The sequence below is a fragment of the Hibiscus syriacus genome, unplaced genomic scaffold (genome assembly GCF_006381635.1).
Source record: "Hibiscus syriacus cultivar Baekdansim isolate YM2019G1 unplaced genomic scaffold, ASM638163v2 tig00111208_pilon, whole genome shotgun sequence".
Classification (NCBI taxonomy): domain Eukaryota; kingdom Viridiplantae; phylum Streptophyta; class Magnoliopsida; order Malvales; family Malvaceae; genus Hibiscus; species Hibiscus syriacus.
Window position 1 is genome coordinate 908019 of NW_024063020.1, and position 15598 is coordinate 923616.

At 35.0% G+C, this 15598-nt stretch overlaps 1 pseudogene; it reads right to left on the reverse strand.

Moving 5' to 3' along the window:
• Positions 1-1589: 1589 nt before the first annotated feature.
• LOC120155925 lies at positions 1590-7190 on the reverse strand (annotated as a pseudogene).
• Positions 7191-15598: the final 8408 nt, after the last annotated feature.

Here is a 15598-nt window from a genome sequence, read left to right on the forward strand (position 1 = left end):
ATTTTGCTCAAGTGTGATTGGGTGCTGCTAAAATTGTGCAAACACATTTGTCTTTGTGAAGTTTTCTTTTGTTTGCTAAATTTGTAATTTTTCTTTGGAAAAGAGTGTAAGCAAGATTTTGGGGTATAAACTTTATGTGTCATTGTAAGGTTACACATTGTCCTTAAAAGTTTGCAAATCTAGTGGATTTGAGAAATCCTTAGTGTGGATAGCTAAGGTAGTGGATGTAGATTTGGTTTAGAAGTTGAATCACTCTAAATTGTTGTGCAAAGTTTTTATTTTTCGATTGCTTCCACCAAAATTTTTAAAATGTCAATTCACCCCTCTTGACATATTATGATTATTCGTTGGAGCTAACAAAATATATTTTTAAATTAAGATAAGCATAAAATTTATATTTAAAATTAAAATAAGAATAGTATATATATTTAAATTAACATATGAACAAAATATATTTAATAAGTTGAAATAAAATAAAATATATTTTTAAAGTTAAGAAATATAAAATGTTATGGATTTAAGTTAAGTTTTAAACATTAATATACAAGTTATATATAATATGTTAATTATGAATAATGCAGTGTGGTTGAATCAGTGATTTGGCGTTGTTAGGGGAATCAATCAACCCGTGTTCGAATCATCCTGGCTTGCTTGAAGAATCTAATTTTATTAATAAATAAAAAAATATAAAACGAACAATAACAAAGGGTTTAAATCACTAAAAGACCACCAATAAAAAAATACAAATTAAGCCAAACATCATGAGATAATTATCTACGATCGCATATTACTTATCCAAATTCAATTCGATGGTAAAAAACAAAGAAAATTAACGGGATAACAAATGAGCACCATCTTGATTTATAGTCGAGGCAAAGAAAAACATGCTATGAAAGCAGAGAAATTTATACTATAAAGACAGAGTTATTAAAAACAAAGAAAAATACAAAGGTACAAGATGAAAAGAAAATATTGAAGTCGGCAACCAACACTAAGAATGGTGTCGTCGCTTGCTAATGAAAGAAAGCAAAGCGCTAGGGTTTTTTCTCCTCTTGTTTAGTTTATTTTTCTTCAATCATTTGGTGACACAATTTGCGGATTTAGAAATTTGAGAATAGAATTTAAAATTTTAATTTTTTTCTTAAAAAAAAGAGTATGAAAAAATATTTTTTTTCCTTTAACACATTAAGTTAAATTTAATCATTTTTTCAAAATAATGAGGATGCACTTGGCCTCTATCGGGCTTAGTGCATCCGCCCCTGGGTGACATGTGTATAATAAGTATATAAGTGTTATAATAAATAAAATAAAATAAATATAACTCATAATTACAAGCTGATATGTGTCATAATCTGACTGGAAGATTAAATTTAATTAAATTAAAATTAAGATCAAATCGATAAACATATAAGTATTGAGTACTAGATGTATAATTATACCAATTTTATTGACCGTAGCTAAATTACTTCATCATCTCTTTTTGATTCTCTTGAAGAACTAACTCAAAATCATGTCGTAAGATACACGGATCGATTTTCAAGTTCGAGTTTATTTATGGCATCAAAGAATTGTTCATCAACAGGGAGCTGATACCAAAAAGAGCAGGGATTTATGATTATTATGAAATGGTAAAATATTCTGTACATATAGAACTAAAGAGAGAACTATTGGCTTGAAAACAGTTCTAAATTCTTCCTTAAACAAATATATTCATCAGCCCCTAACACTTTTCACTTGTAAGAAAAAGAACAGCTTGTATTACTCGGCATCTGCTTCGTAAACTTGCCAAAAATATCGCCAACTGCAACTCGATTTCGCACCTGAACCGTAAAAATGCAGCAGATGGACTCCTACACAGGCAAAAAGTAAAGGCCTCTTTGCCTATGAATCACAAATTCAACATATAGTTACAGACTTCGAAGTGTGTCCACTCGATCGATGACGTCCAATGCCTTGATTCGATTGATATCAAAGTCGATGAAAGGAACCGATGAGAGTCTCCGAATAGGGAAAGAGTCTTTCTTTGCCTCACTTGTCGGAAAGTGGCTACTGCTTTTACTCAACCTATGGTGCTTGATTAACCTAGTGTTTGCAGTGTCAAATTCCTGGCTCTTACTTATTCCGGGTGTTTTTTCCTCTTGCTCACGTCTTGAAGCATCTCTTGATCTTCGACTGTCAGCATAGATGACGGGGACTGCTTTTGAGTCGATAGTTGAATCGTCTTCTGGTTCGGAGACCTAATTGGAGACTTTACAGGGGATCTGATTCCACCATTGCTAGCCCTTACTTGGGTAACAAGATGTGGAGCCACACTACCAGATCAAGGATATAAGCTTCGGTTTTGTCCTTGTCCGCGTGATGTAGCGTCTCGATTCTCAGCAAGTCAGTCTGGCCAGCTGGTTTACGGTTCATCTCAGACCTGAAAATTTTAAAACAAAAACTGCGTAACAAAAACCAATAACATCACGGAAACAAAAAGCATCTAAATTCGAAGTTACCCGGTGTTCGCCCATTCTCCGACCCAGCCAAACCCATGATGCGCTCTAGTTAGAACAATTTACGACAACAGAAACAAGGATGAGTAGATGGAAATAAACTTGAAAGAACAGCAGCGGCAATGACAAAATAAGCATTGTGAGAGATAGCTATTTACTGGTTGTATTTGTGGCAATCGGAACAAGCCACTGCAATGTTTTCTCCATTTCGGCTTTGATCTGTGGGACAGTTAACTGCAAGGAAATTTCGAAAAATGTATCAGTCAGCACATACTACAAGTAATCATTTTCAACAGGCTTGAGGCTAGCAGCATCTTCAAAATCCGAAAAAAAGTATAATAGTTAAGGAAATAGCAACTAATATTCCAAGTATCGAGATTAAAAGGACATCACACCTCTTCCTTTAACTGAAAGGACTGCAGTCTGAACCGTAGAGCGGACTTTACAGTAGGTGGCAGCCCTTGGTATAATGAATCCCTTGTGTTAGGGGGCACAGAATTCGATCGAGACACCTGAGGAATACATTGGAGTTAAAAACTCAACAAAATCCACATGTTCAACGTGGTGTATAAATGAGATAGTAATACAAAATAGCCACCATCCTTATACTCGCTAAATTGTCAAGGAAGCGATTCCGTCATCCTTTCTAAGCGTTCCAAAAGTATATCATGACAAATTAAAGGAGATAAAGCAAAGACATAAATATAAATATAGTTCAGCAGAACATGATTAACTTACAAGAGTATCGATTTGGGTGATGATATTAGCATAATGCAACGCAAGACCGGCCGTCCCCAACCTTTTATGACTGTTAACCGAACCTTTAACCGATTTATCACTATCTACAACGTCGTGGGCAAAAACCAACGCCACTTGATAAATATGACAGATTTAAGCAAGCGCACAAGTCATAAAGTTAAATACTTCACAAATTCCTTGATAAAAGAATTCCGTTTCCAAATGTTCCGGGTTCGATTATTTTAAATTCTTACCAGCAGTACCAAATGCCTCGTGAATCTCCAAGTGCAAGAAATGAACAATATCTACAAGCTTCTCCATGACCTGTGAATACAATGTATAAAACTTCCACTAATATACATTAACCTCAAAATAAAGCAGCAAATGACACTGGTAAATCGGGTGCAAAAGCTCCCATAAGTTTAGACTCCATGAAACGACAAAAAAGGACGAAGAACAATGCAATTTACGATTTATATCATAAATATATGAAAAACAATAAAACTAAGAAAGAATATGCATAGAGCTTTGTTAGTACCTCTTCCAAAATCTTAGACCAAAGGGATTTTTTCTTCAAATTTTTCACATGCTTCTTTTGACTCTTTAACTCTGCTCTCAATATTGCAAGGCTGTCTCCTACATGCCAAAACCAAAATAATCTCAATACGGAACGGAAGGGCTTAGATGACATTAACTACATTATGTAAAATTACCATCGAATGGAGGAAAACTTAATGTACAACACCTTCGTCTTTACAAGAAACAAGACAGTAAAAGTTACAGCTGAGCAATGTTTTAGGCCTAGAATATTGATTTTGACTCAACCTAGGCCTCTTAAAGCAAATGCAAAAATGCATTGCTGAGTTCAACAACAAAATGAAAACCGTCCGATAAAAATATGAAAGGTGGAATAAATGCAAAGGAAACAACATAGCTGAGCACGTAGTACTTGACAGCGTATTTGCAAACAAAATGTCAATAGAACGATCAAACAATTACTTTTTCTGTATATCTATTCCAAATCCTATGTGCAGTTTAGTCTAGAAACACAATATTAACGCCTTGTTATTCCAGAAGTATATGTCACAAGAAACTAAAAATCATAATAGAGAGAGAAAGAACAGTTTACCCCTTTGAGCAGCATTTGAATTATCCTCTTCCTGAAGCTTACGTCGGTAATCTTGTTCAAATCTGTCCAAGGCATGCAACTCATGATATAATTCCTGCAAAGAAAACGAAATTGCAACAACACATCTTTAACAAATTCAAAATAGATAATTTCAGAAAAGGAATTCTGAACTGTACTGTGTTAATCGTAACGAACCTTACAATTATGACATCTACCCACCAGCTCATATTCAGACGAAAGAATAGTAAAAAAAACACCAACAAAAGCCAATCTATTTGCCATGTGGTACATATATCATTCAATGTCTCAAAACAGAAGGGTGGGGGGGCAAAGAAATAATTTCACAACTTCGAACGGAAGATATACAAATCATCTTGGTTTGAACAATATAATCTTAGACAGCAGCTTTCTTGTTATAGCAGTATGACCTAGAACTTACAGCTGTGTAATGAACAAAATTCATCAACTGTTGCATTATCGGCTCTGCTTCTTCCTTCAATTGCTTTTCAAGTGTAAGTTCCGAACCCAACCTAAAAGTATGAAAGATAGAGCAGGCATGAATATTTTTATCTTATTCTAATTCATAGATAACACTTAAAGAGCGTAAGCAGTTACATTACTTTTCAAAATAACGATCCAAATTGTGCCATTGAGGGTCTTTACAACGGTTCCCAAAACGTACCACCTCTCCAGAAAAAACTTTTAACTCATCCCTGTTGAAGTTGGGGAAAAAAAGAGCCTCTTATATTCTTCGAGAACATAAACACCATTTTAGAATATTAACAAATTATATAACAACATAATCGTTTTCAAAGCAATGCATTCTCTGCATTATCTACCTCTTATCAGCGGCTGCAATTCTCAGGAGTTCATCCATATCTCTTGATATTAAATTTTGTACTCCTGACCGAAGGACCACCTCTTTTAAATGTCTAATATTCTCCTTAGAAAGTGACTGCATCAGATTGGCACCTTTCACGATAGTATTTGCAACTTCAAAAGATAGAATTGATATTTTATTCCCTTTTGTCGTTACCCCCGAGGTAAATCCGCTGCCAAGATTCAAATTCGTCATGCTACTACCAAGGGTGTCCAGAACATCCACCGCCTTTCCAAACCCGACAGTACCAGCTCTACCTAAAAGAGAGCTAACCTCGGAAACCTGCAAAAATAGGCACCATTGATCTTCCGAAAAATCGTGAAGCGTGTTTGGTAGATTATACTCATCAAAGAAAGTTTGTAATTCATAACAGTAGAGAAGCATTCCTCTTTGCTCTAACCTCAGCTGCGAGCTAACAACCAGCACTTATATAATGCTAGAATCTAATGCATTAAAATATTAGAACAATCAACAACCTGACTTGTTCTATACATATTTACAGGAGAAATAATGGATGTTATCATGAGTATGACCAAGCTCAGACCGAGCACTCAATGGCATGGGAAAAGATTGCCGGGAACAAATTAGAATCATTTTAGTGAATAGTTCAGAACTATAATTCCATTTCAATTCGTTCTCCAAATACATTAACAACAATCATAGTGAAAATGATTGGAAAAATGCTCATTCTAATTATGGTGAGTTGCTTTTTAAAGAAGAATATACGGTAAGAGGCATATATACAAGAAAGATATCTCAATAGCCCCATAAGGCATTTGTTATAAAGCTTCCTTCTATCATGAAACACAATTTTTCATGGAGTTACACCATATGAACCATCGGCATCAATGATTTAAGGTTAGATATAATTCAAGATAAAAGTCTACTCCAACGCTACATAATTCAAGAATTTGAACTTACCTTTGCAACAGCAGCCTGCTTAGACTTGGTTGATCTAGATTTATTAGATGGCACCCTCGACAAACGAGGAATCCCATCATTGATAATATCATCCAGGTTCATATCGTATGGAACTGTACTGATCTCCGGAAATGAAAAGGGCTCTCTTAACTCCATCCCTGCATTATCAACACTGTCCTCAGCAGGAGGAGCCGGACTGGTGTTTATCTTCGCGGGCAGTTCCCGGGTCTGAATAACCCCTCCAGACCCTTGACCAAAATGGCCATTCACATGGGGAAAGCCTCCACTGGGAGCATTATCTACAGTGGATCTCCTCGAGCAAAGCCCACCCATTTGCCCAATCACCGCGAATTTTACACTTCAGCGTTGATCGAAATTTTCCATAAAACAAAACCAACAAACTCCCAAATATGTAGACGAACAAAGACTGTTTCGTTTTACTATCAAAACATTCTAATAAAAAGCTCCTAACTTCAAACAAAACCGAATCAATTCAACAGATAGAACCCTTTAGCTACTTATCGAATTCAAAGCAGTCTAAACCTAGAGATATAACAAGCCAAGTCCCAGCAAAGCATTCAAGGTACCAATTATTATTCATGCTAAAGCTCCAGTCCATTAACACCAAGTCTCACCAAACTGCAAAAACAGGAACAAGAAAAGCAAGCAAGCAAGCAAACCCATCAATACAAATTTCAAACAAAGCAGCAAAGAATAAGCTAAACCCAGCTCACAGCATCTCTAGAAATATGCAAAAGCACAAATCAGAAACAAAAACAAAGGTTTTACTGTGCTTGACTACAACCCAGAAAACAGGAAAATAGCCAATTAACAAAACAGAAGAAAAATCAAAACTTGGAGATCAAAATACTAAAAAATGGTAATCAAAGCTTACCGGGTGGGGAGACAGAAAAAGGATTGGATCTGAGAAGAGGGAAGATTATAAGAGATGCTGGGTTCTGTCGTTTACTAACACAAAGAACCGAATTTTACATAGAATATAAATAAATATATATATATATATATATATATATATATATATATATATATAATTTAATGATGGTGAAGTAAAGTAGAAGAGATCAGTAACCACAGCAAAAACAAGATGAAATGATATAATAATTTTGAGAAAATTACAGTGAGAAAGAGAAGAGTAACAAATACTTAAATGAAAAATAAATACTTTATGATAAAGGCAGATCACATTCTCCACTACTTGGTGAGTTAATAATTTCAAAAAATTTCATTTAAATTGTTAAAACTTGTTTTTATTTAAATTTTGCAGGCATTTAATTTGGATTTTACAAATTTAAACATAATATTTATTTTTTAAATATTTCAAATAAAATTAATAGTATCAAACATTTTTAAATCAGAATTTTAATTTCAACCGGTCAACACATTTTAAAACATTCTAATTAAATCTTCAAAGTATATAATGTTTAAAATTTGATTTTTATATTTTATATATGTTCTACATTGGACCCAAGACAATAATTATTGTTCAAACTGACTTTTAGACTGATAGAAAGAATTTAATTGATATGATATTGATATTTTGAGGGTCTTTGTTAGAATATTTTAAAATTAAAAAATGCATTTAAAATGAAAAACAGAATTTATAAACCATATAATTAATATTACCTACAATTCGTTGGTCTAGTGAGATGATGCACTAGATCTTTTAATCAAGGTTAAGGGTTTGAATTCTGGCCATTGCGAATGGAGTAAATTGGGTTGGGAGGATCGTCCTTTCTTCTACAGTACTCGATCCGAATTAGTTGATTAATAGATCTGGTACCGGTGATTATACCCAAAAAAATATATAATTAATGTTTAAAATTTTCCTTTTAATGATAATTCAACGCTAAAAACAAATTAAAATGAATTCCAAGGTGTGAAATGCGGAATTCACATGGCAAAAACATCAAGTCATACTCAATTATAGCCAAAGTTGGTAGTGTTTGACACAAACGGTCGAGTTCATGGTGATCCAAGTAAAATAAATACTTGCAAATTCTTATGAATAATTTTGCTTTGCCTTGGAGTGTTGGGTTTTCCAATTCATAAAGTAAGAAAGAATATATATAAAAAGACAAAAGAGAATATTAGGGGAAAGGAACCCTAAGTATGAATGTTTTTTTATTGAGATGATTCTTTCATTTTTGTATTCAACAAGACCAAGTCAATGGTAAGCATTGGAGATCAAATCAAAGACTTTTTTCGTCTCCACACCAAAAAATTGAGTCATATGAACAAATCTTAATATTTAATAATTGTTTTAAATTTTAGGACAAATTACACGTTTGGTACATGAACTATCAGTTCTGATCCGTTTTATTACCTAAACTTTCAATTTTTCAAAAACATACCTAAAGTTTAGTTTTTGTATCATTTTAGTATCCCACCATTAAAAACTTTAGTTTTTGTTTCATTTTAGTACCCTATTCAAAATTAAACGTTAAGTTTTTAAAAAAAATGAAAGTTTAGGTACTAAAACAGATAAAAATGATAGTTTAGATACTAAACGTGTTAAATTTTTAACGATGGGGTTTAAAATGAAAAGAAAACTAAATATTATGTATGATTTTGAAAAATTTAAATTTTAGGTGTTAAAACAAACTAAAATTGATAGTTTAGGTATTAAATGCCCTTTTATTTAATTTCATTATTTTTTTGGTAAGTTGCACTACTAAGTCATTGATTTTTTCGGATAATCATACTTTGATCAATGAAATTGATTTTTTATTGGATATACTATCGTTAAGGAATATTTCATATCAGTCATTGCATCGGTAAAAGTCGAGTTAATAGCCCAATTTATAGGCTGAATTTTTCTTAAATTTATTCCGGGGATTAAATTGAAGTTTTAGTTAAATTCATGGACCAAAGTGAATTTTTAACCAAATTCGAAATAAATTTGTAGAGAAGCAAAAGCTCAGTGACCTAAGGCATAATTTTGTCATTTCTTAAGTAGAGTAAGTTTAAAAGCTTTCCAAACCTGAAAATTTCCATTTCGTGAAAGTGTAAATTCCTCTCTCATATTTCCTTTTCTATAAACTTTTACTCAAGAAACTTTAAACTCTGTTTCAACGTCGATCGTAGTTCCGTTCACGACATCTCTTGTACCGTTGGAATCCTTGCGTTATCCCCAGTTCAGCGGTGTTCATTTTGACACTGTTGCCATCGGTGTGTGAAAGGGTGAGAAAGAACAAATTTCTGACGTTTCGAAATCAAGCTCTCCGTCGTTCACCGACATGAAGCGAGCTTGGTAAGTGTCACAAAACCCCTTAAAACCATTTTAGAATTTTTTTCATAAATTTTTCGACCACAAAAGTCATTGTACGTGCCCCTACGCGTCGTCGTTACGTATGGGGCTTGTCCACCTCTAGTGGATCTTCAAAAAGCATGTTAACCCGCTTGTTGACCTGACGCAAACCCATCCAGCCCAAATCCTTTTGGGCCAATCTGGCCCAACTAGACCTGCTCAACTGAGTCGTGCTAAGCCGTTGACCGCCGCCGTTGATTATTGATCTGCATTAACTTTAATCGTTGATCGGTGTTGACTTTTATCGAAAATCTCCCCTTGATGTTTTTCGATGTCTTGAGTTAGATTTTGCAGTCAATTTCGTCAAATTCTGACCCAAAAGCCTATAAATAAGCTCGTTAACCTGAAAATAATTAATATTTTTTAGCATTTTTACATGTTTATTTGAGTACTGAATATAGTATTGATTTGTGAATATATTTTTATGAAGGTATTCTTGTTTCCTCCGATCGAGGGTCGACTAGCTCCAGTTTTTCCCATCTAGTAGATCTGTACGGTCTATATTCTTCTAGAACTAATCGTAGGTTTTTGTAAATTGTTTAAGTAAAGTTTATTATTTATTATATTATGATTGTTGATATAATTCTTTCGATTAGTATGATCTAGCACTGTCGTTGATCGTTATAGGCATGCTCAACAGTAGACTACCTTACCAGACTTCTCAGACTGATATATGTGTGTTTCTTATGGTGTTACATTACTATTTTGAAGTACATATCTGAACTACTTTGGAATTTTGATGGTATTAAATATTTTGATTTCATGATATATGATTTATCGTATGTATTGTGTTGATATATGATTTACCATATACTTCTAACATGATCTCTAGTTACCGTATTTATATATCTGATTTTGGAATATGAAATGTTTCTATGCTTTAATGAATAAAATTGTTTTTAACTCAAATACATGCATATTTACTATCATTGGGGGTATTAATGAAGGAAATATCTCATGCTTAGTCTATGACTTGTAAAACCTTATCGTAATCGGCTCTGTTTTGTGTATGTGGTAAGCCCTTATCGTAGGTCCTTATCAGGTGTACAAGTGGGTGTATGGTTCAAGAAAACCTACACATTCTGGTGTTCGGATGGATGTAGTGTTCATTGTAACTTTCGAAACCTGTGTCAATAGTTTAGGTCAACCCGAGATTCGTTTTGGAGCACAATGGATTTATTAAAATAGCTTGAACTAAGTTTATTTGAAAATAGGCTGAGTTGGGTCCAAAAGATTTATGAACGTTGATGGTATTTTTATGAGCTTGAACAAACCCCCATAATATCTCACCAATTTTATTTTGAAAATGTGAAAACCCCTTATTTTATAGCATGTTACGTGAACAAACCCCCATAATATCTCACCAATTCTTCTTTTTCTTATCATCCTTTTCCCTTCCAATTCAAGAAGTTCAAGCACTCTAATTTTAGTTTGGTTAAACCAAAGTAAGATTTTGAAACATCATCCTTCTAGTTTTATTTCAAGCTCCATTTTGTAATATTTTCACCAAGGTTTCGAAAATGGGTTTTTGGGAGGTTTATTAGAAACCAAGGGTTCTATGTAGATTCTAGTCATGAGAAGTATTTTAATCCTTATTTTCATTTCATAGTGGATTTAGAAACTCCTTTTTCTTATCCTTTACTAGTGAAAGAAGTGGGTGAAAGCTCAAAGGCTAAAAGGAAAGAAAAACTCCTATTGAGTGAGTTAGGCTTTTCATTTAGCCAACAATACAAGGTAACCACATTTAGAATTTGGCATACTCTTTCGTGGGTCATATGTAGTCCTTGGTAGCATAAAGATTTAGATTAAAGCTTGGTGAGGATATCAATGGTAGATTATATGTTTTAAAGTTACAAGCATGTTTAAATCCCTATTTATGATCCTACTTGAACACATAAGACACTAAAACATTAGAACCTAGGTATCAATGTGAGTGAATTTAAGTTGCTCAAATAAGGTATTTTTAGAGAGGGTATCGGTACTAGAAGGATCAATACCGATATTTTTCTTGTTCAGGTTTAAAATTACGAATGTTGTGAGTACAATATCGAGACCCCTTTTTGGACCGAACCCATAATGCTTGGTATCGAGATCCATATTCTAAAATGTCATTTTAGTGTCGGTACTCAAGGGAGTATCGATACCTAGGGTCTAAGTATCAATACTCCTCAGATGAATGGTGATACTTCCTCTTTAAAACAAGAGGTTTTTTCTCCGAGGTATTGATACCTTGAGTAGGGCATCGATACCCGATAGGCAGTATCAATAATGTATGGCCAGTATCGATACCAAGTTATTGTTTTGGGCTATAAATTAAGAGGTTTTGTAGAGGCTAATGAGGCTTCCCAAAAAGCTCTAATTACTTTCAAATAAGACTACAAGTGAGAACAATAATAAAGCATAATTAAACGTAGAAATAAAAGTAATTAGGGCGACATGAGAATAGTTGACTTGATTCTCAAGAAATATTTCGGACACTCGAGTTCCTTTAGATAATCTAGCTATTTTGAAATTATAGAATCAGTTGGGATATACTTAGGGAGTGAGCAAGGCACTTTAAATTGACTAGTTAGGGCACAAGGTCCAACACTCGCAAGGGGTGGGCTAGTCAAGGGTATGGAGTCTGATACAGAGATTCTGGGGGCCATATCCTCTCTAGACTAGAGGGGTGTATGAGCTTCAAGATGTAGAGATCCCTAAGTCGCACCATGATGTTTACCATAGCGTAGAGAGTGGGTATCACAAGGATACTCATTAATGATACATATTAAATAGACTCATTATACTTTTTTATCAATTATTTGAGTATGTTATAATTAAACCTCTGTTAATATTTTAGTTGTTAGTGTGGCAATGGGCTAGTTAGGTTGGCGTTTGGAATTTGTTTCGTTAAGAAAGATTCTTAGGTAGAGCACTTGACGAACTTTTGTGTTGAGTAGATGCAGACTTATATTTTTTGAGCAGAGTACATCTTGGTTTCTTCTTAGAAGACATGTATATTTGTAACCCTTATTTTGTATATAGAGTTGTAACTTATTTTAAAATTAAGGCATGTACATTTTGAACTGTATTTTTGGAAGCTCATGACTGTAAATCGTTTTATATGAATGTATTTTCTATTCTAACACAAATAGTTATTAATGAATGTTTTTCCTTTTAGTATGATAAAAAATTTGGGCAACCACTTTGGTTGTTTTATCTAGCGCTTTTATCGGTTGATTGTGTGTCATATTGGTGTAGGGTGTTATATTTAGTGGTATCGGAGCATCAGGTTTAGACATTCCTAGGACCCTCAGGTCAGAGTCAGTAAAAGTTTATGAATATACATACCTCTAGGGATGTTAAGAGTATTTATTCTTTTAAAAATGTTTGTAGTAATCTCCATTATTGTTTAAATTTCAGAGATTAGAAATGAACGATAGCCTATGCCACAGTCTAGATGGTAGGCGTGATAGTGGGATGTCCCTAGCGGACGATTTAGTTGATGAGTTTGTCCCTGATACAGACGTTGAGGAGCTTATCGATGCGGGGGTTGAAGAAGAGATATTCTTTAGAGATTTGACAAAGACCCTGAGGTGTATAGTCAGGGCATTACGTTAGACACCCTCTACCTTACCTACCTAGTCATCCAGTCGATCTCACTTGCAATAGCATCTCAAGAGACCCCAGTTGAGAGAGGCTTCAGATATACTGGACCTCAGATTATTCGACACAGAGATGATGATCTTGTAGCGGCCAATTAGTGGCTTAGAGAGGCCCTGATGACTCTTCTCCAGCTACACCTCACCCCTGAGAATATGCTAGAATGTGTTATCTCCTTGTTAGAAAGTAACACTATATATTGGTTGGAGACGATCGAGATGTCCTTGCAGTCGGAATAACCTACCTGAGATCACCTCTTAGAAGAATTCTGTAATAAGTATATTGGAGAAGTCCATATGGATACCCTAAGAGATTATTTTATCCAGTTGACTCAAGGGGATCATACAGTCTTTGAGTATAAGGTAGAGTTCATTCGTCTGAGTTGGTATGCACCACAGTTGGTGTCAACAGAGTATCACCGCTGTCAAAAGTTTAGAAAGGGCCTCCGTTTGGACATTCTGACCCACTTAGCTATCGATCCAATGAGAGTATTTGATGAGTTAGTTCAATAGACAAAAGTTGTTGATAGGGTTTTGGAGAGGAAAACAACATAGGCAAAGGTTGCCTCGGTCATAACAAATGAGTGACAGAGCCATCAGGACCTTCCCAGTAGTCGAAGAAGGCGAGTAATTATCAGGGGTCTTAGAGAGCCCCAACAAGCCAGCCTAATATGTTTGTTCAGAGTACGAGCAAAGGTAGAGGTCGATCTAGTCATCGTAGGAGACGGTTGGCTACTATATTAGTTGCGAGATTTGGAGTTTTTTCTAGGTCATAGTCTTATCCCAATTGTCCTACTTGTGGCAAGAGACATCTAGGGGTTTTTCGTTAGAGGTCTAGGGGTTGTTACCATTGTGGATCCCTGGACCATTTCATTAGAGATTTCCCGAAGGTACAGGATATGACCACTACTCATAGATAAACATCATTGGTTCAGAAGGGTAGAGGATCATATAGAGGTGCGGGTTTAGCCATCGGTCAGACTAGTAGGGGTGTAACCCGATCTAGGTCTAGTGTCGAGACTAGAGTTGTTGTTCACCGGTATACAGTTCGAGCTCAAGAAGATTACAATACCGTATACATGATTTTAGATACCTTTACTGTATTTTCCCTTCAGTTTACTGCTTTAATTGACCCCGAATCAACCCACTCCTATATTTTCTATGACTTAGTCTAAGAAAGAAATAACTCAGTTGTGAACCTTAAGATAGGATTTCGAGTATCCAGCCCTCTAGGATTATATGTCCTAGTAGATAAAGTCCATCGTAGATACCAGTTGAAATTCAAGATGAAACTTTTCCTACTGATCATTTTGAGCTACCTTTTAGAGAGTTCGACTTGATTTTGGGCATGGATTAATTATCGAAGCATAAAACGAGTTTGAGGTACAAACTTCGATGGCTTAAACTCCGGAAGGAGTATGGGACTAAGATCATTATATTTGGCGAAAAGAATAAATGTGCAAAGGTTGTGTCAGTCTTTAAGGCATAACGAATGTTAGATCAAGGTTGTGAAGCCTTCTTGGCTCACATAGTCGATACCATAGCATCATTTCCTAGGATTGAGGATATTCGAGTTGTCAGAGACTTTCCAGACGTATTTCTAAAGGAGTTACCGAGTATACCGCCAGATCGAGAGATAGATTTCAACATATAAGTAATGTATGGGTCCGCTCCAGTGTCCATTGCTCCTTGCCACATAACACCGAAAAAGTTAAAGGGGTTAAAGTTATAATTTCAAGAGTTACTTAAGAAAGGGTTTATCCAGACAAGTATTTCTCCTTGGGGAGCACCGGTTCTTTTCGTTAAAAAGAAGGACGAGTCGATGAGGTTGTCCATCGACTACTATCAGTTGAATAAGTTAACAATCAAGAACCTTTATCTTCTTCCCATAATTGACGACCTCTTCGATCAGCTTAAAAGAGCCTGCATTTTCTCCAAGATAGACACAGTCACTATGAGTTTAGAACAAATACTATTTGGACTCACCAACGGCCCAATGACATTCATGGATCTCATGAACTGAGTTTTCCACCCTTACTCAGACCATTTCATGGTAGTCTTCATAGAAGATATTTTGGTATACTCATGATCAGAGGACGAGCATGACCAGCACCTTCCTTCGTATAGTTCTTCAAACTCTTCGAGATCGTCAGCTTTTTGCTAAGTTTGGGAAGTACGAGTTTTAGTTGTCTAAAGTTTCATTTTTGGGGTATGTTGTAGTTGCAGATGGTATTAGAATCAGTCCTCAAAAGATTCATGCAATACTTGAGTGAGATCAACCTAAGAGCATAATAGAGGTACATAGTTTTTTAGGTCTTGCGGGCTATTATCATTGATTTGTTAAAGGGTTTTCGATGATAGCAGCCCTATTGACCAAGTTACTTCAGAAGGGAGTACCTTTTGTATGGGGTAAAAAACTGCAGAGTAGTTTTGAGCAGTTGAAAACCCTTTTAACTCAAGCCCCAG